General features: G+C 37.2%; 2 long non-coding RNA genes across 2 annotated transcripts in view; one reads left to right on the forward strand and one right to left on the reverse strand.

Annotated features, from left to right (window-relative positions):
- LOC309616055 overlaps positions 1-24,218 on the reverse strand; it is an 874,860-nt gene that overhangs the window by 177,998 nt on the left and 672,644 nt on the right. The window lies entirely within an intron of this gene.
- On the forward strand, positions 9,345-17,731 carry LOC309615854. Its single transcript, XR_014237103.1, has 2 exons — positions 9,345-16,578; positions 16,609-17,731. It is a non-coding gene; the product is annotated as an uncharacterized lncRNA (long non-coding RNA).

Consider the following 24,218-nt stretch of genomic DNA (forward strand, 5'->3'; position numbering starts at 1 on the left):
CTCATTAGGCTTGGATTGAGAGACCTGAAACACACCCACCCACCCCCCTTGAGAGGTTTTGAGCGTACAACAAACAAACCCTTTCAAAGCATCTTCTATATATTCCCACAGTCCTTTCTTCCCTTGCTATGAGAGCCCATTCATAGAATCCTGGCCCCTTAGAAAAATTCAGTTTGATCAGATATCTCCTCCTTTATCTGATACGTATCATTAAGCTTCTTGGTCAAAACCTATGCTTTCTTATCCTTAAATAGGATACCTGATTCATATAAGTATGTGACAAGGAATTCAGAAAGCATTTATCCTCATGTTATGGTTGTAGCCAACCAACACATATGCTACACAGTCTACGGCAGTGTCCTAACTTTCAAGGAGCTTCCTTGTACTTGAGAGAGACAAAATTTACAAACATTTTTTTTTAATACTTGAATAGGATTTAAGAAAAATAAAAAACATAGCTTAAAGTGATTGTAGGTGGCCATTGAAAGCATGATGCTCTTTTGAAATAGTGGAAAGGAGGGCAGAAGAAACATATATCAATTGTGAAGAATAGCAGAAGTAAATGGATCAGTCAGTTAAAGATGAGTTTCAAGGGAAAAAAAAGCAAAACAAAGGAACAGTGAGATAAGAATGGAAGGTACTGGTGGAGTATAAAGTTTGAATTCTAGAATGAGATTGGATAATGTAGTTGTAGATCTTGACATTCAAACATCAATTTATATTTTATGTGATGGGCATTATGGTTAGAGAAGCAAATTATCTATGTGTGAGGAGTTGAGCAGCTCTGTGCAAGACGGGTGGGAAAAAAGATGGAGAATGATAAAAATATTTGAAGGTTAGCAAGCTAGCTAGAATTCTTCTGTGAAGATCTAGCTATGAGTGGAGGCCTGTGTCAACAGCAGAGAGGTAGCAGGAGATAAAACATTAAAGACACTCAGTGGACCATTCCAACTCCCCATGTTATCCTTGCTTTGGTTATGATGGGACCTGTTTGCAGAATAGTTAGTGTAAGAGCGGGACTGCACCCAGTTATGCAGATTCCCGGACATGTATTATCCCCATGGTTTCAATTGAAATGTATCTCTTTGAAATAGCTTAGAACTATTCTTACTTCTAACATAAGATGTTATTCTCCCAAACACCATCAAAATGTGTTGATGTACACTTATTGAAAAAAAAAAAATGCTAGAGGCCCAATTATATGATAAAATATGGTAATAAAACATAGGTATTTTTACTTACCTATGGCAAACTAAAGGCATTTAGTTCTCAGTTCAGTTTTCTTTCTATTTAAGTGTCTTTGAATTAACTAAAACAATATATTGCCACCATTAAAAGAGAAAGTAAACCACAGTACCTGGATATAACCCTGGGAGGTAGTTCTTTTTTAATTTTTTAATTTTCTCAGCAGGCTGGGAAATTTTGTGAAATTTTCTTAGTTGGAATACAAAGTTCTGAGAAGGAAGGACGAGTGGGTACTTTGCTTTGAGGAGTGCTTTTGAAATGGGTATTTAAGGTTTTTGAGAAGTTATTTACAGGAATAGATTGGATAAAATGGCAACATACAAGATGGAAGTGGCAACCTCAGCAGCTTCCTTTCTCACTGTCAGTGGTGGGGAAATACTTAGGATAATTGCTAGACAAGTGGTGAGCTCGGTGGGAAGCATGAGATTGATTTCCACTCTACCTCACCCTCGGTATTTTATAGTTTTGTAATTATACCATGTCTTTTAATATTTCTTTTGAGTGCAAAAATATTTTTTCTTAAATCAGTGTTTTTTAAGATTCCTACAAATTTTTTAAAAATTATAAGTTCAATGTATGTTGAGACAGAATCTGGATGTAACAAACTTGGTTATTCAACAAATATGCTTAAAGTACTTGAATGTTTTTTATGTGAAAATGAATTCATAGCATGGAGTAACTGTATATTAGATATTTGGTGAATAAATAAATGAAGATTTGCACACAACGTGCCAAATAATTAAATAAGGTCTCCCTTTTTTACAAGTAAAAACATGTTTGTTCTCATAAAAATATGTTTGTACTTATAAAGGAAAATATCTATTTAAGATCCTATACTTTTTCACATCAACTATGGTTTAGTTTGCTTGATAGTATCTCACACTTTTTCCACCATTCAAGGACAATATAAGAACTGATTTGAATTTCATGTTTATATTCTGACTTTGCTAATGATATCAAAATTATAATAGTGTGAGATAATTTTTGTAAATTGTAGTTTAAGAGGTATGTGTTTGGTTCTAATACCAAACTATGGCAATTGTAAGCCATGGAACTATTGGAACCGGAAGCAATCCAACATCTGGAATTTGAACAGAGAGTTGGAATGACTTGCCAATGGTGCTTCATTCAAAATGTTTGAATGTAGGGACAAGGACACACATTTATCATACTCATTATTTTAGTCCAGCCGGGATCAGAGGCCCACCGTGTACAACTTCTTTGGCAGAAGTGCTTTTCAGTACACGGATTCCTTTTATATTCACTCATATCATGTACAATATTGTACCTCCCAAGGTGGGACATACTTCAGCTCTCTCAGCTGCAGAAGTCTGGAACAATCATCAATCCATCCCGCAAAGATCCCCAGCTGGAGATGCTTTAGCATTTTTACCAAATATGTTAGGGAGATAGCTCTTAGAAGACCATGCCCCCATAGAGAGCAACTGAGAAAAGTGGATAAAGTGCCATGCCAAAAAAGCAAACAAAACAAAATGGAAGAGATTAGCTAACTACTGATTAAATCAGGCATACAGTCATTAAGATCTTTTGTGGAGGGAATAGTTTCAAAGAAGCTGGACCTTCTTTAAGCTGATTTCTCCTAAGGTCAGGTACAAGTTTTTGGCATAAGTTGAGAAGTTAAGAATGCAGGCAAAAGGTTGATGCTCAAATTCAGAGAATACAGTAGAGCTTTTGATAATCTAAGATGGATGGAGAGACAAAAATTGCAGTATGGGGAAATCAAGGAAGCTAGGAATTAACAGGCTGATATCTTGGTGAGTAAGGAGGTGTACAAAAGTAAATTTTAGATTCTGAAGTTCCTATGCAAGGTATTTACCAAACTGTTAAGCTCTGTTGGGCAAGAAACTAAAAAGTGCTTTTTTTTGGTCACGCCGCACGGCATGTGGGATCTTAGTTCTCTGACCAGAGATGGAACCCAAACCCCCTGCAGTGAAAGGGCAGAGTCTTAACCACTGGACCACCAGGGAAGTCCCAAAGCTAAAAAGTGAAGCAAAACACAAATTAAAATGACCCAGTAGTCTGTAAAACAGGTTGCCAGTATCAACTAAAGCTGATAGACATGACCTGATCCAAGCACTTCTACTAGTCATGCTCAGCAGAAGGGTGTACCTATGTGTTTATATGTGTAGACATGTGTATCAGAAGATATCTTTAATAATGCTCATGGCAGCAACATTCATAATTCCTAAATCTGAGAACCCCAAATGTCCATGAACAAAGAAATTATGGATAAATAAATTATGTGATCTATTTATACAACAATAGCAATTAAAATGAATGGACAATGAAATGAAGGAATGAACAACAAAATGAAGAAATCTCAGAGGTCGAATCTTAATTGAAAGAAACAAAACAATAACAACTATATATATATGTCAAAGCTAACCTAACTTAGAGTGTTAGATGTGAATATTATGATAATTTGGGGAGCCAAAATTGCAGGTGGGAAAGGATAAGACAGCGGTTGATGATGATTATCTTCTCTTCTTTGATCTGGTGATAATTATAGGAAGAAACTTTGTTGACTTTACACTTATTATTTGTAAACTTTACTGTATTTATGTGAGCAACTAAGCCCGCGAGCCATGACTACTGGTCCCGCGCGCCTAGGGTCCATGCTCCGCAACAAGAGAAGCCACCACAATAAGAAGCCCGCTCACCGCAACTAGAGAAAGCCCGTGCGCAGCAACAAAGACCCAACACAGCCAAAAATAAATAAATATTTTTAAAAAAGAAAGAAAAGCAATAGCAAGTATGAGGAGTAGAATATGTGGACTCAAGGAGTTAGATAATGTGGCTAGAAATGTGTATGGTGCCAATTACGAAAATATATTATTTTAAGATTCAGGGATCCAGTGCAAACTTCCTCCCTAATGTTCTTTTCATGCCGATTAACGTTTAAAAAAAACCGCTGTGCACCAAGCTGAGAAAGACCAAAAAGTAAAGATGTATCTCAGACATTTTATGTTTAGTTTAATTGGAAAGCTAACATATAGACACAGATAACCATAATACATAGTAGCAGGTAAGTGATAAATGAGTTATACAACACAGACATTGTAAACAAAGAACAAGTCATGGAGAACTTGAAAAATTAGGGAATTTTCCTGGGAAATCAGTTTTGTATTTCTACTTGATGAATATACAGCATTTTAATGAAAACACTGGAAGTTGTTTTTGCATACATGATAAGTTACAGATGCAGAGACATAGTTATGGATGCATCCCAGGGTGGTCAGAAAACCAGAGCTCGTATCTGGGAACAGAGATTTCAGGAAGGATAAAATTATAATGTGACACATATACAAATTGTGACATAATACAGAAATCTTAATTGCCATCTTGTAGCAATTTATCTGCATGATACTGGTAATGGGGGGTCAGTGAAAGTTCAGCCAGGCAGTCAATAAATATTTATTGAGGAGCTACTATTTTCCCTTAGAAGGGAAGTGGCACGAGAATTCTTGGAAGTTAATTTAACAATTGTATTTGTGAATTCAGGAAGCTAGCATAAGGGTATTGTAATATTATGGCACAGTGATAGCAGTCTAGAATATGGTGACAATGACTGCAATGGAAAAGAAAGGAAAGCTGGAAAAGACCTTTTGAAGGGAGAATCAATCGTGGTCGCTGTTTGGATGCTTATGGTTAGTATGAGAGAAATAAAGATGAAACCATAAATATTAAGCAGAGCTGACCAAGATAACTATGGCAATATCAGCAGAAACTGAGAACCCTTGAAAGGAAGTAGGTGGTTAGCAGGGAATTAAATATTGCTTTGAGAAATCGGAGCATGGATCTCTAAACAAGAACTCAAGATCTCTCTAAACAAGAATGGCCTTGATACAGATCATCTAGCAAAAAGGGGAGTGGAAACCATGCTAATACAGAAAGATAGAAGGCTGTGGGAAAAAAACCCTGTAGAATGTTCTTATTTAGGGAGCTTGAGGTCCTAGGACTGGCTGCCAATTTAAGAGGTAGAAGGAAGACAAACTAGGTTTCCAAATAGAACACAGGGGCCACAGCAGTATAAACAGCAGGCATTGCCATTGTGAATTCTCAACGTCAAGGAGAAATGAGACTCAGAAAAAACTTTGAATTTAATACGTATGGTTTTATTTACGTCCTTCTAAACACATGAGAAGAATTAAAGGAAAAGTGTGTTGTGAAGAAATAATGATTTTGTGCATTGTTGGCACATGTTTTCTCTTGTGATCTGACTAAAATGAAGAGGCAGAAAATCGTTGTTTTTCTGAATTAACAGAAATTTTACTTTGGGGAAGCTGAAAAGCTCTTTCATATATAACGGGTGTTTTTTTTTATAAAGAAAGGAATTGATTTGCTTTTAAGTAGGGTTCATTGTTTTACACTATAAGACACACAAATACAGTAAGAGAACAATTATTATATATTTTATATAAGTACTTTAAAAGGAGGAGTGCTGGCCGAACTCATTGAAAAGGCAGTAAATTCAATGTGCTTTGCTTCTTTGTAAATTTCATTATGGGTGAAGTTAAATCAGTCTTTGTACAAAGAATAACCGTGATTATTGCCTTTGGGAAGGGTATCCAGAAGAGAAAGGTTCAAAGAAGCAAAGGAATTTTGATAATGCACAACATTATCGAGGAAGAGGAGGTGCCCTAGAATTCATAGGAGTGTAGTATAAGACCATGGTCATCAAAGAATTATTATTGGTGAAATACTTTACAAGAGAAGGACAACATTCAAAAGCAAATCCAGGTATGTAAGGAATTTTATTAAATGAGAAATATAATATTTCCTATATGAAGGAACTGATGGATGAATTCCTAAAATGGAGCTGTGAACACTGGTTCTTCTTAAGGAAAAAGTAAGGGTATAGGGCTTCCCTGGTGGCGCAGTGGTTGAGAATCTGCCTGCCAATGCAGGGGACACGGGTTCGAGCTCTGGTCTGGGAGGATCCCACATGCCGTGGAGCAACTGGGCCCGTGAGCCACAACTACTGAGCCTGAGCGTCTGGAGCCTCTGCTCCGCAACAAGAGAGGCCGCGATAGTGAGAGGCCCGCGCACCGCGATGAAGAGTGGCCCCCACTCGCCGCAACTGGAGAAAGCCCTCACACAGAAATGAAGACCCAACACAGCCAAAAATAAAAATAATAAATAAATAATAAATAAAAAATTAAAAAAAAAAAGTAAGGGTATATAACTTTGTTAATCTTACACACTGTGAATTTCAGCTAAATAATGTATACTTTATTTCTATCCATCTGAGATTTACTGTTCAAATTTCAGGTTAAAATTTGTAATCATTATACAAAACCCATAAGACATAAATGAAAATATTAAACTAGAAAGAATTATTAAAATTAAAAAAAAACTGTGCAGCAAAACACAGCATAAACTTAGCTTAATAGAAAAACCAGTCCCGGAAAAGTATTTGCGACACAAATAACAAATAGTTTATACATAACATATATCAAAAGACACTCAGAATCACTGAGAAAAAATGCAAATAAGCAAATAGAATATGGACAAATTATATAAGTATTTAAATCTCAAAGAAGTAGTGAAAATGGCTGCTAAAGATCGGAAATATATTAAAACAAGTTAGCAGAGTTCTCATTCAGATTGGCAAAAATTTATGTAGCCATACTGTAAGATATTGTTGAGAATGTAGGGAATTTGGCATTCTCATATGCAACAGCAAGGAATATGATATAGCAGTGATTTTTGGAAAAAAGCATGAGTAATATCTGCTGTTTTTTCACATGTATATAGACTATCATCTGGCAATTCTACTTTAAAATAAAATCTATCCCACAAAAATATTCCTATCGGCGCAAAGTTATTTGTATGAGAATTTTTCGTGATAGTATCCTAAAAAATAATGAAAACGGAATAATAATAATAGAATAATGGTGTATGCGTCCATACAGAGAAACACCAAGAAGACAGAGGAATATGTAATTCCACTTAATAAGATCAAAGATACACTCCTAAATAATAATAATAATAAAAGCAAATTGTAGAACAAGGTGGAATAATGATAAGTATTAAGGAGAAAAATAGGAGGGAGGAGAGTGGGTACTGTTAGAGGAGTTTGGAATTTTATTTTAGATCATGTGGCCGGGAAAAACCTGCTTTAGAAGTGATTAAGTCAGATGGTTATAAATGCAATGTGAGTAAATGAAGGAGGGAAAGGGCACTGGGCTCATTTAGGGGAGAAAATGAAATTTAAATAAGGTGGTAGTGAGATATTGGGGCAAAAATTAGAAGTATTTGATTCACAAACCATGTGGATAATGGAGGGACTAAGCACTCCAGGCGAGGGAAGGGCAAGTCCAAAGACCCTGGCCAGCTTAGGGAGGAGCAAGGGGGCCAATGTGATTGCCACTGTGAGAATAACGCTGTGAGGAAGAGAGATAGAGGGATGGGCATGGGGCAGATTGTGTTGGCTTTGTAGGCAACAAAAGTATTTTTGCTGAGTGACATGAGAAGCCAATGGATTATTTTAAAATATCTGCCTTTATTCCTGTGTTGAAATTAAGTCTTAGAGAAGCAAGAGGCTACTGTTCTAATCAAGGTAAGAAATGAAGGTGACCAGGACCAGGGTGCGAGTAGTGGTCAGATTCTGGACATCACCCAGAGACAAAGCCAGGAGTATATTTTGATGGATTGGATGACTGAAGTGAAACAAAGAAGTCAGTCTGGGGACTTCCCTGGTGGTCCAGTGGTTAAGATTCCACACTTCCAATGAAAGGGGCAAGGGTTCAATCCCTGGTCATGGAACTAAGATCCCACATGCCATGAGGCATGGCCAATAAATAAATAAACAAATAAATAAATAGAGCCCTTATTAAAAAAAAAAAGTCAGTTTGCAGCCTGAGTATGAGAACAAAGAAATCACCATTTACTGAGAGAGAAGGGCTTAAGGAGACAGGAAGGCATGGTTTACAGACTGTGCTTTGTACGGTATTTTTCCTGCCATGGCAGTGAGTGGTGAATAAAATATAGATCCCATTCTCTCCAAACCATGCATTTTGCTCCTGATTATTTTTGCCAGAGTTTCTTATTACTTTTTTTTTTCCCATATGGTAATGCAATATGCACTTTGGTCTACATGAACCCAAAATTTTAGTCTGCATCTAACCAAAGAATGTTTCTAATTCACAAGCAGGCATTGATATTTGAGTGGTGTCCTTGAATGAAGGCTTACAGAGGGAAATCAGGAGCTCAGTTTTGACACAGGAAATTTGAGCTATCTATTAGATATGCATGTGGAGATGTCCAGTAGGCCCTGGGATTTGCTCCCATGGAGAGGAGAGGCTAGTAATATAAATTATATAAAGTTGGGGCTTCTCAGAATAAAATCTTAGGATGGTATGAGATTACCAAGAGAGTGAATGTATAAAGAGCAAAGGAAGACCAAGATTATTCTCTGTGGTTCCCAAATATTTAGAATTTAGGAAATGAGGAAAGAGCAAAAGATATTGAGAAAGAAGGGCCAGTGAATATACAAAACATAAGCTCGCATGTAGAAAGTCTGCAAGAGAACATGGCCTCTCATTTAAGTGGTATTTAAAAATGTTAATCTTAAAATCACTCAAGTGAGCTATGAATGGATTTTGACCTTTTGCAAAAGCACTTTATGAGACTTACCTTGAGAACCAAGCCATTTGAAACGTATCTGACATTTTTGTATATTTACAAGATACACAGCTTGTGTTTTTAATGTAAGATCAGAATAAAAAATATTAGGACAAATATTTTAAACTTATGAACCAATACCAGATAACAGGTTCTTTTTGACCAGATTATATACTTACATATGTGTGTGTGTGTATACATATAGATACACATTTGTTTGAAGCAATGTGTTGTAGCATTCTGATGTTGACAATCTACATGACATACTGAACTAAACTTGGCCATGCTTTATTATCTGAAGTAAGTATGGAGTCTATGTAAGAGGACGTAACCAGAAATTTCTGCACAAAATGCTGTGTCAAACAGATCTTTTCACATCTCCCAAGAACCAGAGTCCATGTTACATATAGAACAGAGGAGAAATCATTCTATTGAGATAGATTTTCAAACCTAAATAACGTTTGAGGAAAATCACAATCAAAAGTAAAAACGAAGGAAATTAATGCTGTTCATAGTTATCTCCCCAGAAGTAAAGTTTTATCCAGACTTAATCTAGTAAACCCTAATTTATCATCATTGCTGCACAATTCTGATACCTCCCCCCAATAACTACATGAAGAACATTTTATACACATAAATATATATTAAGAAAGTGTTTATTTTTCCTGACAGAATGGTTATAAATCTCATATCTCTACCTATGGAAAGTAGTTTATCCATAAATCATGGCTACTTAGACCCAAGATATATTAAGTAAGGAAAAATGGAGTTCCACCACTTATAGAAAATGCAGAAAAAAGGATATTCTCTGTATAAAACATGCATTAATGCGGGAAGTACATATTGCAGTTGGATGTTTGTATTTTAGAAACCATAGATATCTAAATTAAACTTTTATTTATACTTTAATTAAATATTTTTAGAAAACATATAGTTCATGTGACCTTAATTTGTTCAGCTCAGAAGCTATGAATGTCAAAAATGCTCCCTGCTACCCAAGGTATTTACAAAGACCCTGTTTACAATAAAAACAAGGCTACTAAATTAATGTATCAGTTTCTGACCACGAACTCTGTGAGGAAAGGGAAGTTATACAATATTACTACAGTTTAAGGTGATAAAACAGAGATTCAAACATTTTAAGGGACTTCTCTAAAATTTCCAACCATTGACATGGGTGTTACAACCAGGTCCCTTGCTTCCAAGTAAAATTATTGCCATTATATTATATGTCCTATGATATGTCACCAAAGCATCGCTGGGATCCTTTAATCACAGACTTAAACATCATACCTGGCTTTGAATGGCATTTGCCTAATTTCTAAAATCAAATTCATCCCCCCCAAAGTAAAATTTCTCATCGATAATATTTTAAAATCTGAAAAACAACAACAACAAAAAACCCTTTTGAAAACAATTAAATAGGAAGAGACCTAGAGTTATCTGGACAAATAGAAACAGGGCAGAATAAAACATCGACTTTCGGAGTTAAAATATGGGAAGAACCACAAACTTTTGACCTTGTGTGTTCTTATACACTTACTAAAAAAAAAAAAAAAAAAAAAAAAAAATCACTAAAAATGTACAGTCTCCATTTGTATAAGTCCAAGTTTATTGTGCAGTTTCCTACGCTTTCCAGAACAGAGCATTGCTCTAAATGATGCCCAAGTGACCTTGTAGAGTTAATTTATCTACATTAGTGTCTAACTTACAACCAGAAAGTGATTTAGAGTTTGACAAGAATAAAGCCCAGTAGGCACTCTATATATTAAGTCACTAAAGCTCTAAATAATGCAATTTCCCATTCTTTGAAAAACTTATATAGCCACTACTCTTTCTGATTATATAAGCAATATGAAAATCCAAAAGCTGCAATAAATACATATTAATTTCCTGGATTAAAACTATACAGATATAATCATAATTAACATTTACGTGTGTTTGTCTTTAAAACTCCTGTTATTTGAATGATTCCCAGTTCATATCAAAATCCCTTTATCCTAATAGATTACTCATTTCCCTTGTATCTCTTCATTTATTTGTTTCTATTTGCCAATCATGTTATCTGGAAATAATTTTTTAGATGTTTAATTGCAAGGTTTATTTCATTTTTATTTGTTGTTGTAGTTTTTGTTCTTATACTGTTAATATGAACGTCAAGAACATACTACAAACTCTAGTAGACTTCAGACCTTAAAAGAAATTCATATTAACTCAGATGTCACCTACCATTTATTTGCAATAGAGACCTTTTCTTTAATATGAGAAAGAAAATCTATTTGTAGCTAAGAAAGATTTTCTTCAGAACTGGAAATCATCTTTTTGGTATCTCCTAAATTAATGTATCTACTTAACTCTCCCTTGACCCACTAATGTAAAAATTTATATTCATAGTTATCCTTTATAAAACTATGTGTTTATTAGTTGGAATAAAAGATGTATAATAACAGTTTTAATTTTTAAAGTAATATCCAGAATTATTCTATGTGCTAGAGTTTTGTTTAGGACTTTGCATTCTTACTAATAAGTAGAAATAGCCAATAGCTTTCTTGTTTAGTTTTCTTCTTATTATTTCATCCTGTTGAATTTTTTTTCCAGGGTACCATTTCTCTCCTAATACTGAAGATGACATCTTTGTGTAGACTTTCTTATCTCCCTTGTAAAGCGTTGTCTCAATTTCTTCTTCCTTCCTTTTTCCCCTTTTTGCTTTATTTATTGCATAAATGTGTATAATTAGACACCCTATTAGGAACAGATGAAACAAAGGTGAGCATGAAAATATATGGACCCTGATACAAGGGACCAAATAATCACACCAATAAATATGAATTTTTTGCCTCATCCGAAAGGCAAGGGAGATTTTTCTCTGGGGAATGTAACAGTACAGTTAAAATCTGAAAGATAGGCTGGAATTAAGCAAACAAATTTTGGAGACAGGAGTGTACCTGAGAGAAGAAACCAATTTAAAACTCTAAAAGAGAGACAAGGAAAGAACAAGAAGCACAAACAAGCCCAGTGTGCCTGGAATATACGGAGGAGGATGAAATACATCTTGTCAGCATTTAGACTTAAGGAACATTCTAAGACGTGTTAAAAAGTGCGATCTTTATGTAACAGTAACTAAGCCATTGTGGGATGTAAGCAAGTGGGTGACGCTATCCAGTTTGCCTTTGAGAAGAAAACTGGAAGGAAATGGCTTGGCCATAAGGTTGGATGCAGGGACAATAGTTTGAATGATGCTGCAGTAATTCAGGAGATGAATGATGTTCCCTTGAAATCGAGTGTTAGTGTTGGTGGGAGGGAAATCAGCATGCATGTGAATGAATATTCCCAGTCCCAATGCATGGGATTTTCCTCCTGTATGTTACTCTTCCCACAGCATTTTCCTGGATTCTACAACGCCAAATACTTTTCTAAGTACATGGTGTCTCATTGACAGGACCTGTCTCTCAGAGGATGGCTAGTCTGTCTCACGAAAAGATAGGAGAGACTCCACATACCGATACTATGCTTAGATGTAGGACAAGACTGAAATGAATGACAGTTTTTAACGATCAGGATAAAAATCATGCTTTTGCCAGTTCATTAGGAGCTAACCAAGTGCCAACATTTGTGTGGATACTGCATCCAGCACAGGAGCTGCAATTGGGGCAGTACTTGGGTTTACTTGGGTCATTTACCCTCTACAGGACCCATTGAGATTTTGCAGGTACAGAACAGGTTGTTGAACAGCTATGCCTTGGGGATCACACTCCTATGCACTTTAAGTCTTTGATGTTGTACAAATCTCTGCAGCTTCTCCTGAGATGCAGTGTTCTGCTTTGCTCTCTTGGCTAGGGGCAGGCAGCTGCAGAAATTTCCATGTGGTCCACCTACCATATTAAGTTACTTCACAGCTCAGAGAGCCAATAGGGTGTGCATTAGTTCTCAAAGTGCAGCTCCCCAATCTACTGCTAAGAGTACCCGTCACAATTATGCACGTAGGGGTCAGGGGAATTGACTACAACGTGCATCTGTGGTCTCCTTGGACTCACTTTAAACGGTCTTTGGCCAGGGCTCCATGCTGTGGCTGGCTTCCTTACCAGTAAGTTCTATTGTCAGAGTAAAATGAGTGATCGTTGGGCCTTTAGGGGACATAATTAAATGGGGGGTTCTCTTATCTCACATAATAGATCAAAACTAATATCTCCCCACTTGCCTCCAGAATCCTTCCTCAATAATGTGCCAAAATGTTTCCAACATCCCTACCCCATTTTCCATAGGTCACGGTCATGTTCCAGCTTCAAGAAACAGTATAAACAGCTTATCAGGATCTGCTCCAGGTTCCTGGCCAGGTTATTAAAGCCTGAGTCAGTAAATTGACTCCAGGTGTTCACATATCAACACATTCTCATCCTTCCAATTTTATGTTCTGCCCTCTCTGGTTCCACAGCCCCAAGAGCCCCTCTGAAACATGTCACCCCAGTGCCTGTAGGTTCATACTAGCTTTATCCGGCAGGCTGAGTATGATTTTCCCTCTCAGAACTAGGGCTGTGTTTCCTTGCACAGACTAACATTTAATCTTACCGTCTAGAGCAGTGATTTTCCACTCAGCAGTGTCGGCAAAATCTAGGAACTTATTAGAAATGTAAATGCTTTACCTACCCAAGAACCACTGAGTCAAAAACTCTGCCTTTGAGCCCTAGAAATGATCTTATCAAGTCCTCTATGTGACTGTGATGGATTCTAAAGTTTGAAAACAAATAAGTTGAGGTCAGCAGTCAGCAAACTATGGCCCAGGATCTGAATCCCACCTGCTGCCTGTTTTCGTATGGCCTGTGACCTAAAAGTGGATTTGACATTTTAAAAAGGCTACATAAATACCCACATCATGATCTCAATTTTGCCTCTTGGCCCTCAAAGCAAAAACCAGTCACTCTTTTGCTGATTACAGAAAAAGTTTGCCAACGCTTTGTTGAGAGGCAATGAGGGAAGATGGGACAGAGTTTGGACAACAAGATCACCTCGTGAGACCTCTGTCTGAGAGCATGACCTTTACTTGGTCACCACTTGAGGAGCAGGTATTCTCTTCCACGACAGAAAGGAAGCTACTTCTCCCCGCCTGGAGGATGGAGGTGATGATTAGAGAAAACTGAAGATTCTTAGACGTGTCCATCCAAGAAGTGTCCCCATTGCAGGTCTCATGGCCCCAGTGTTACTTTATCAGGGACTTTGATTTAGCAAAGGAGACCTATTAAGTGTTGCATTAGTCTATGTATAACTCAGCAATCCTTCCAATTCAGTTTGGGGCCTGATTTTCAGCGCCATCTGAGATAAGCGTCCTTTTGAATGATGGCATAGAGGTATCCATGAAGAGTTTAGAATTTATGGCTCAGTTGAGCATGCCATTTTCTATTTTCAAAGTTTCAAAGCCATTAAAAAAAGTCAGTTCACTCTACTGTCCTTACACTTACCATTGCCTCCTTAATGCCTAAGCCAATTGCTCAACTCCCACCTTGCCCCATCACCAGCCATCAGGGGCAAGAACCCTATCATTGTGGTGTTTCTGCTTACCAACTGGGCTCTCTGTCCCTGTTGCCACCAACAGGGGGTCTATATGGCTGTCGGCTCAGTGAGTACTAATTCCAATTCCAGTTGTGGAAATACTGCATCTTCCGGTCTTCATCTAGAGCCACTCATCGCACCAGCTGTCTTGTTTGGTTCCATCCAGGTGCAGAGCTAAGTCTAGGGATTGTGTGTGGATTTTTTATTTTAAAAAAATATTCTCAAGCAACAGGAGTGGCAGACCAAAAAAGGAAAACAGAGAAAGAGGAACAGCTGATTAAAGGGTCTGCTATTGAGCTGACTCCTGCTATAGGTACCTGGGTCTCAGACCCATGGGGACCCTCCAAGAAACATTGTACTTAGAATTTTTCACCCAAGACATGAAAGAGTAGGGCATTTATTGGTCAAGAGATGTCCCAGCCAGGGCGCGAAACTCTAGATTTGAATGAGGGTCAGAATGACTGAGAAACTCCTGCAGACAAAGAAATCCCAGAGGACAAGAGATGTAGTTGAAGTGAGGTCTTCCCGAACTACACTGCTGGCCTCTGTTTATGTCAGAATAGACCTCTGCAATGGCAGGAATGGAGAGGTAGGCAAAGATAAAGCAATACCAGGGGAAAAAGATGTGCCACATAGGAGAGAAAATATTTTTAGGCCCACAGAAGTAAATAGATGTCTTGGAATGCTTCTGTCTTAGAATTCATCCAGTAATACACCAATACTGTCTAACATTCTCAGCTGTGCTAGGTTCCTGTGGCTTCCATAACAAATTACCACGAAGCTGGTGGCTTAAACCAACAGAAATGTATTCTCTCACAATTCTGGAGTCCAGGAGTCCAAAATCTATATTGCTGGACCCAAATCAATATGACAGACTTAAGCTCCCCGTGGAGGCTCTGTTCCTTGTCTCTTCCAGCTTCTGGGGGCTGCCAGCATTCCCTGGCTTGTGGCTGAATCTCTCCAGTCTTCACGTTCAGCATCTGTGAATGTCTCTGCTCTATCTTCACACTGCCTCTTCCTCTGCGTCTGTCAAATATCCTCTGCATCCCTCTTGCAAAGATGCATGTGACTACATTTAGGGCGCACCTAGATAATCCAGGATACTCTCCATTCTAGATCCTTAACTTAACCATATCTGCAAACACACTTTCCCTATAAGGTAACATTTACAGATGTCAAGAATTAGGACCTGATATCTTTGGGGGCCGTTTTTCAGCCTACTACACCATCTATTCTGAAATAATTGCCAGGGCTTAATTTGAGATTTGAGCAAAATGTAGACGTACTCTATTCTGAGTGCTTATTTCATTTTCTTAACTTTTAAGATAAACTTATTTTAATATTTTATTAAAAATGATTTTGAAGTCACTATATTAAGATACTAATAAATGTTTTTAGAATTTGCTCTTGCCTTTTATAAGACTGACCAACAGGAGATAAATACTCTTCTTACCATGTGTTGATGTAAGGTGAATAAAAGTATCATGAGACAGAAATTTGATTACCTCATTCAATAAGAAATAACATTTAGGAGAGTAAAGACATGCTAAGAATACAACTTAAATGTTGCACAGTACAGACATAGGTATAAAAGAAAAAAAAAAAAGAGCCACAGTAGAAAAATTGTCTCTAATTGCTAGCCAATCATTATTATTATTATTTTTTATTTTTTTTTTTTTGGTGAAACCATATTCAAGTCTCTTCATGAGTAGTTCTTATTCAGACAATAGAACTACTGGACAAACCCACATGCAAAGTTACACTGAAAAAGTTAAATCATGAAGAGATTTTTTTTTTTAGTAATTAATGAAAGAGATATTTGAAGTGGTGTAGTACCGATACAGTTCATTAATATTTTTTTCCTTGAAAATAATGTTAAGGAAGATAAAATTTTTGCTTAAATAAGTCATTTTTAATATCTAAAATATTATTTTCAAGTAATACTTTCTTTGTTATACTTGAAATAAATAGCATATGATTTATTTTGCCAAATGTTTTTCTTTATGAAGGTGCTTTTTATTTGCAAATTGGGGATATTAAGTGTCATGGTGATTGTCATGGCAGGGTTACTTTTTATTCTTTAAAAAAGAATTAAAAGCCCACAAAAATTGTTAGCACATAAGTTACACTCATTTTAGATGAGTGTAGCCAGACAATCTAAGGTTCTTGTAGATCTCCTTAAGCAGTCTCTGATATTCCCTATATCTAACTAAGAACTTAATCACACAAAAGACAGTAAAATTAAAGATATTTCATTTTACATTATAAAAATAAATTAAATGTATAAGTTAATAAATAAGTAGCAGTTCCAAGTTAAATATAAAAAATATAGATATTTAAATTATTTGTAAATGTATATTTAAAAGTCCCAAAGAAAAAATAAATAATGCAAATATTTCCCATACTTAGTGCAGTTATAACTATAACTACACAGCATAATTTTGTGTTTATTGGGTTAAAAGATGGTGTATAGTGATAATTAAAGAGTACTTATGAAGCCTGAATAATTGAACATCCAGCTGTTGTGTTTGGCTTTTGATATGGGTGTAGGGAAAGGGGAGATGGCATTGTTGCAAAATTACAAAGGACCATTTACAGATGGTGGAAACCCAGCCTCTGCCCTTTGGGCATTTCTAGGACATCTGGCAAGCCATATGAATCTAGACAAGATTAAGGGGAAGACGTGAGATGCTTGAATATAAATGCCTTCTGATACAGCAAAGGCTTCCTGATGAAGCTCAAAAATTGGCTAGAATTTAGACAAAGATGCTTTTCTCTGCTGAGGAGGAGAGTATCATCTATTATAAACTAGGGGCTCTTTGAGGGCAAGGACTGGTCTTATTTCATATTATAACATGAGCACCAAAATCTACAGTTATAATGGTACATTGTGGTCATTTATCTTGTCCCATTAAACTTATTTTGAATAACCAGTGTGGTACCTGACACATGAAAAAATGTCCAACAGTTTCATTTAAATGATTAAATCATTTAAAATATAGAAACTGTCATATATAAAGGTGATTCTGATACAAATGACTTATGATTTCATGTATATTTTGATGCTAAGAATAGTTTCCTATAGCCATCTATTTGTTTATGCAAGAAAGAGGCAAAAAGTGAGAGGTACCTGAGTACACAAGAAGAAGGAACCTATGTGTAGGACAGAAAAGAAAATGCCAGGTTAAAACAAAAATGACGGCAATGATGAAGGGCGAGTTTGCTTTCCTCATTCTTTACATTTGGGGTGACTAAATTATCTTGGGGAGGAATTGTATCCCAAAATAACTTCAAATCTAGGGAAGCCAAATATCCTAATTTCTGAGATCTTCTTTATTACTGTAGGTCAACAACAGTTGTCATTCCTTGAGGAGTGAGCAGACAGTGGAGAGAGCACAGCATTTGTAGTGAGGAGATATTTTAAGCCAATATTTCCACATATTAGCTGCAAAACCAATGGTACTTTAGTCTCCCAATGATTTTAAGCCTGTGTGTACTTTAGTTCTCTCAGCCTCAGTGGTTGCTGTTATTATTTTTTTATTTGCTTGTTTATTGTTATTATAATGAAATGCCTCTGATAGTAATACTTTGAGAATTATATTTTAAAGCACTTTTAAAATGCAAAATGTAAAACAAAAGTTAGTTAGCAGTAGTAGTAACTACAAAGTGAACCTGGAGTTTTAGAAAGGAGATTGTTAAGTCTGTTTTCTGCTAGTTTGACATTCAAACTTGCTTCCAGAGTACCTTATTACATACAGTATTTGTGTTTGTAAAAATTCAGTTCTGAAAATATCCCTTAATTCATCTGTGAGCGTAGAACAAGTGTTCTTCTTATGGTGATAGGAAAGATGCAGAGCATCTATCAAAGAGGCAAAAAAAAAAAAAAAAAATCAAAACAAAACAAAATCTAAAAATGCTGATGGCCAAATTAAGGATGACAGTGTGGTGCTTTATAATGATTACTTAGATTACGTATACCTACCCTGCATTAGATGCTTGCTATCTGCCAGGCTCTATAATTAGTGTCTTGAATGTGTTATTTGAGTTAATACTGACAAACCCTGTGAAGTACATATCTTTGCTTCTATTTCTTTCAGGTGAGGAAAACAAGTTTTACTGAGGTTAAAAGTCACGCATTTAGTTAGTAAACACGTCAATACCAGTAAAAGACAACATCATTCACTCAGCTGCTTCAGCCAAAAGGTGTGGAGCCCACCATGACTCCTATTTTTTTTTTAATAAACAAAATTGGATCCAAGCCTTATAAACTCTATCCTCAAAATATATCCCAAATCAACTTCCTGCTCATCATTCCCACAGCTACCACTTAGGTCCCAACCATCATAATCTCTTGCATGGTTCAGAAAAGCCCTCCAACTCGTCCCATTACTTATAAATATCCTGTTCCTACAAGACACCCACAGGGGTCTTTTAAAATAAACCAGACCTTGTTATTACCCTACTTGAACACTCCCATGGCTTCATAGTACCTTAAGAATAAAGCACCAACCCTTATTCTAACCTATAAGGATTTAAAAGCATAGAACCTTACTAACTGTCTTATCCCTGCCCTCTCTCCTCTTCCAACCCCTTGGCTACACTGATTTCCTTGTACTATGGACACGGCAAGCACACATTGACCTCGGGACCTTGGTATGTGCAAGCCCTCTATCTATAACACTGTTCTCTCCGATGAATGCATCATTTCATTCAAGGCTTCATTTTGTTCTTTTAAAGCCCTTTAATCAGTCCTGAGTGTCCTACTGAAAGCAGAACATACTACATCATTTTCTATCTCTTTACTCTTATTTTTTCCCCTTAATAATATGTTTTACTATCTGGAACTATATTAAAAACTAATGTATTTTATTCTTTATTCTTTCTTTTCCCCATGAAATTGTAAATATTCTGAGAACAAGGAATTCATCTGTTTCCTTCATGACAGATTTTCTAGCACCTCGGAGAGTCCCTATCTCATAGTAGGTGCTCGGTAAACATTTATTGAATGAAAAAAAGTAGAAAAGCTGAGTATACAACCCCATGTAAGCCTTACTCCAATGCTCTTGTTCATACCCATTTTGCATACTGCTTCTAGTAGATATATAAAGCTAAATAAAATAAACACAGATATTCTCAGAACTAAGGAAGTATGTACTATCTGCTATGATATGGGTGTTGTGCTACAATTTCCATGTATATGTTTATCCAAATAATTGCATGACAACTTGGACAGATGGAGAAAGCTAGCTCTCTCATAACTTTGCAGTTCTTCTTGATATTGATATTGAAAACGAAGATATACCTATTCTACCTTTTTCAATATACAGTTTCTAAAAAGTAATGTTTTTAGATTTTCAATTACAGCGTTTTTATTCCCGCAATTTATTATCCTAAATAAAGAGATTTTTCATGTTATTACATATAAAATATTAATAAATAAATAATAAAACTAATGTTTGTGTTTCAGAAAGAGATATAGAGGTTTTCATTTGAGTTTTTTTAAAGAATATTTACAGGCAACACATCAACAAATAGCATGGCCAGCTCCAAAGGCCTGTATTCTGTCAGAATGAGCTCCCACTCCCATAGTATGCAGTCCATAATCCTAGTTTGCACGTCTTTATCTTGCCTTACACTATGCTTATTACAGTCAGCTGTTGGTCAATCTATCTCTTCCCCTAGGCTTTTCAATTCCTTAGTATAAGAATCTCTCTTACTCATTTTTATTATTCCCCATCCCTAGTGTCTAGCCCACTGCTTATTATTTATGCATTGTAGGCACCAATAATTGCTTATAAAAAAAATGAACAATCTAAGAAACTAAGTTCTGAAATAGGGTGAGGAATCTATTTCAGTGAAGAAGGGTCACTGACAAGAAAGCCCCAGAAAAAAATGACAATGGATCCCCTCCTGCCTTCCCAACCTTGCTCCTGCCCATTGTCAGAAACATTCTGTTCCCATGAGATCACTTGAAGCCCCTGGTTGTCTGGCCACCTCTGAGACATTTTGATGGGTGAGGGATTGGACCAGGGGAATGTCTGAGACCCAAGGTGGGACCCATTCTTGGCAGAATTGGAAAGGGCTGAGCTTTTAAGTGGGATGAAGGAATCAGCCCAGTGAAACTTGAGGAATCACAAGGACAAAGATGGTCAGTTTCCCAAGGAGAGGAAGTCACCAGTCCCCTTGCCAGGTCCCACTGATCTGAAGGTTGAAACATCTCCACGTTATTTGAAATCTCTAGATTCTGTGTCCAGCCATCTACCTTCCCCTGGACAATAGGAGAGGAAAGGATACTCCAATTCATTTTTCAGGCCACCTTGCAAAGAGAAAGCCCCTATAATAACCAAGTCATAATCCTTAAATAAGAGCCAGTTCCACCTGACTCATAACTCCTCTTTTCCTGCTTCCTGAAAGAAGTAGGAAATATCCAAAGATCATTTGCTTGTCCCAACCTGGTTCCTGATAGAACTATGAGGTAGAGGGACTCTACTGGGACAGACTGAGAGCTATTAGGCTCTACTCACGATCTTAAGATTCTGGGCACTGCTTTTAACCCTCTTCCTTAAGTTTCTGTAGTCTCTGCTGTTGCTGGTCAGAGGTTAAGAAAGCAGGTACATAGTGCAGGGGCTGTGAGCTCAATCTCCAGAGACCTCTAACTGACTCAGCAAGGCCTTGGGAAAGGTGGTCCAGACAGCACCACACCATGAATCCTGGGTCTTTACCTGCAGAAGAATTAGCCCTAGGCATGACCCAGGTAAAGGTGACCACATAGAAGGCAGGATGCTTCCCTGGGGCCCCCTGGAAATCCAGACACCCTAGACCCCTTGGCAGAAAAGCCAGCTTTCTGATGTCTCATCCAAACCCTTCCAGCAACTTTCTTCTCAGCTTCTTTCTTCCTTCACCTCAGCTTCCTTCTTCCTTCACCTCAGCTTCCATCCCTGTCACCACCGTCCTTTCTCCAGAGTCTTAGAGCATAGAGAGGGCTCCTGGAGACTCCCTCACCCTCCCACCTGAATGTGTCTATTGCCCCCCCTAATCTGGGATTCCTAATCCCCTCCCTACGTCCGAGTCTGCTTTTTTCCTGAAGGAGTTACTCTGGTTCCTCCCTCTCACCTTCATCTTTCAACTCAGCAGCCTATTTTCCCCTCCTTAAACTCTAGCTGACTCCCCTCTCCACCAGATACATCCGAGTAGTCTTCGCCCTGCTGGACCCTGAGCTCTAAGGCTGTTCTGACCGCCTCATCTCAGCCTCTATGCCCCTCAGGGGTCCCTATGGACCCCCAAACCCACCCGCACCCTCTCTCAGCCCCTTCCCACCCCCAACGATCTCTTCCCACATCTTGAATTATTTTAAGTACAATTATTCATTAAGTTTGCTGAAATACTAATATATTAAGTGAAAAATTACGCAGAATATTGTTAAATGTAACTAGGTTACCCTGGCATACTCTCCCATTAAAAGCTCTTTAACATATTATTTTTCCAGATGGAACAGTACTTCTTTCAGTTCACGTATGCTCCAACAGTTTAACTCAGGGACTTCCCTGGCGTCCAGTGGTTAAGACTCTGTGCTTCCCCTGAAGGGAGCAAGGGTTCCCTCCCTGGCTGGGGAACTATCCCACGTGCCATGCGGCGCTTCCAAAAGAAAGAAAAAATTAGAAACAGTTTAGCTCAAAGGGCAGCCAGAAGCAGGTGTGGGTAGGGGGAGAAATGATCGTTTATCAGTAAAACTACATATATATACAGATATATCTATTTAAATAGCCATTAAAAGTTGTACTTCCCAATCAATATAGGCCATGAAATGTTTACTGTTAGAAATTGCTGGTTCTAATTTAAAAATGTGGTTTCTTTGGCCATTATTGATCTTGAGACCTGTTATTTCGGTTCAGGATCAGTGACTATATTTGAAATGGGAACTAGGGCATAATGGCTTCTCGCTTGAATGATACAATTTGTCCATAGGAAATGTGCTTATTACTTCCCAAAGGTAATCACAATGAAATCTGGAATGTATATAGTACATAATGAAAAGCTGGTCAATACTCCCACACCTGTTTCATTTAGAAACAGGTTAGGGTCCAAAAGATAGTTTGTCTTTTCACTGATTCCTAAATCACATATAACTAAAAATAGCTTAGGCATGAGCCCCCATATGTTTGTCTTCACAATAGGCTTGACTGTCAGTCCTTCAGAACATTGAAACCAAGAATATTATTTTTCTACTTCCATTAGGCATCTTTAATCAGTGTAGAATTTTGATCTACATTGAAAACCATTTGCTGGCACAAACTCTGTCACTTTTCCAAATAATATTTACAATTTAGCAGATATGTCAGCATCAACCCTGTCCTTGTTTTTATAAATTTATTTTATTTTTATTTTATTTATTTATTTTTGGCTACACTGGGTCTTCACTGCTGCACGTGGGCTTTCCCTAGTTGTGGTGAGCGGAGGCTACTCTTCGTTGCGGTGCGGTGGCTTCTCTTGTTGCAGAGCACGGGCTCTAGGTGCGCAGGCTTCAGTAGTTGTGGCACGTGGGCTCAGTAGTTGTGGCTCGCGGGCTGTAGAGCGCAGGCTCAGTAGTTGTGGCGCATGGGCTTAGTTGCTCTGCGGCATATGGGATGTTCCTGGACCAGGGCTCAAACCTGTGTCCCCTTAATTGGCAGGTGGATTCTTAACTACTGCACAACCAGGGAAACCCAACACTGTCTTTCTAAAATCTGAATGGTCCTTGAATAAAGTAAAACTATCTATTATTCTTGTCAGAAAAGGAAAAACAAAACAAAACAAACAAACAAACAAAAAACACTACTTAGTGGCACTTTTACCATCAGTGGTATACGAGATTTCAATGAACTCTGAGCCTTTTCCTAAATTAATATGAAGGGGACAAGCATCCAGTATCAATGCTATTTTTCTAACACAGACTAGAAAAAAAGATTTTCCACTATATCAACTGCATTTCCTTTCCTTTTTGTTGATTATTAATAATTACAACACTATTCATAATTTAAATTATTTCACATTTTATTCTTTAGGATTTCTCACAATGTAGATAAATTCCTACTAATATCTAGCAGCTTTTATTATTAATTTGCTTATTGATTTTCATTTTCTGTATGTTCATTTCCAGCATAATCAAATTTCTATGGAGTAATATCACAAAGCTTGGGATACACATTTAGGTGTAAAGTAAATAAAAGTTTAATTTAAACAAATACACTGATTGGAGAAATTAGATTTACCAGAGAGAATATTCAAGATAATTTTCTGAAACCATAAAACTCTGAGAAGAAAGCCTAGGCAGTATACTATGTGATATGAGTCTTAGCAATATTTTTTTGGATCTGTCTCTTCAGGCAAGGGAAACAGAAGCAGAAATCAATGAATTGGACCTAATCAAACCAAAAAGCTTTTGCTTAGAGAAGGAAACCATCAACAAAGTGAAAAGAGAACCTACTGAATGGGTGAAGATATTTGCAAATGATCTGTCTGATAAGGGGCTGATGATACCAAATATATATAAAGAGCTCATACAACTCAATGTCAAAAAAAGTAAACAATCCAGTTAAAAAATGGGCAGAGGACCTAAATAGACATTGTTCCAAAGAAGACATACAGATGGCCAATAGGCACATGAAAAGATGATCAACATCACTATTGATCACCTAAATGCAAACCAAAACCTCAGTAAGACAGTACCTCACACCTGTCAGAATGACTGTAGTCAAATGACAAGAAATAACAAGTGTCAGGGAGGGTGTGCAGAAAAGGGATCC

This window comes from Balaenoptera borealis, assembly GCF_965194805.1.
Source record: "Balaenoptera borealis genome assembly, chromosome: 18".
NCBI classification, from domain to species: Eukaryota; Metazoa; Chordata; class Mammalia; order Artiodactyla; family Balaenopteridae; genus Balaenoptera; species Balaenoptera borealis.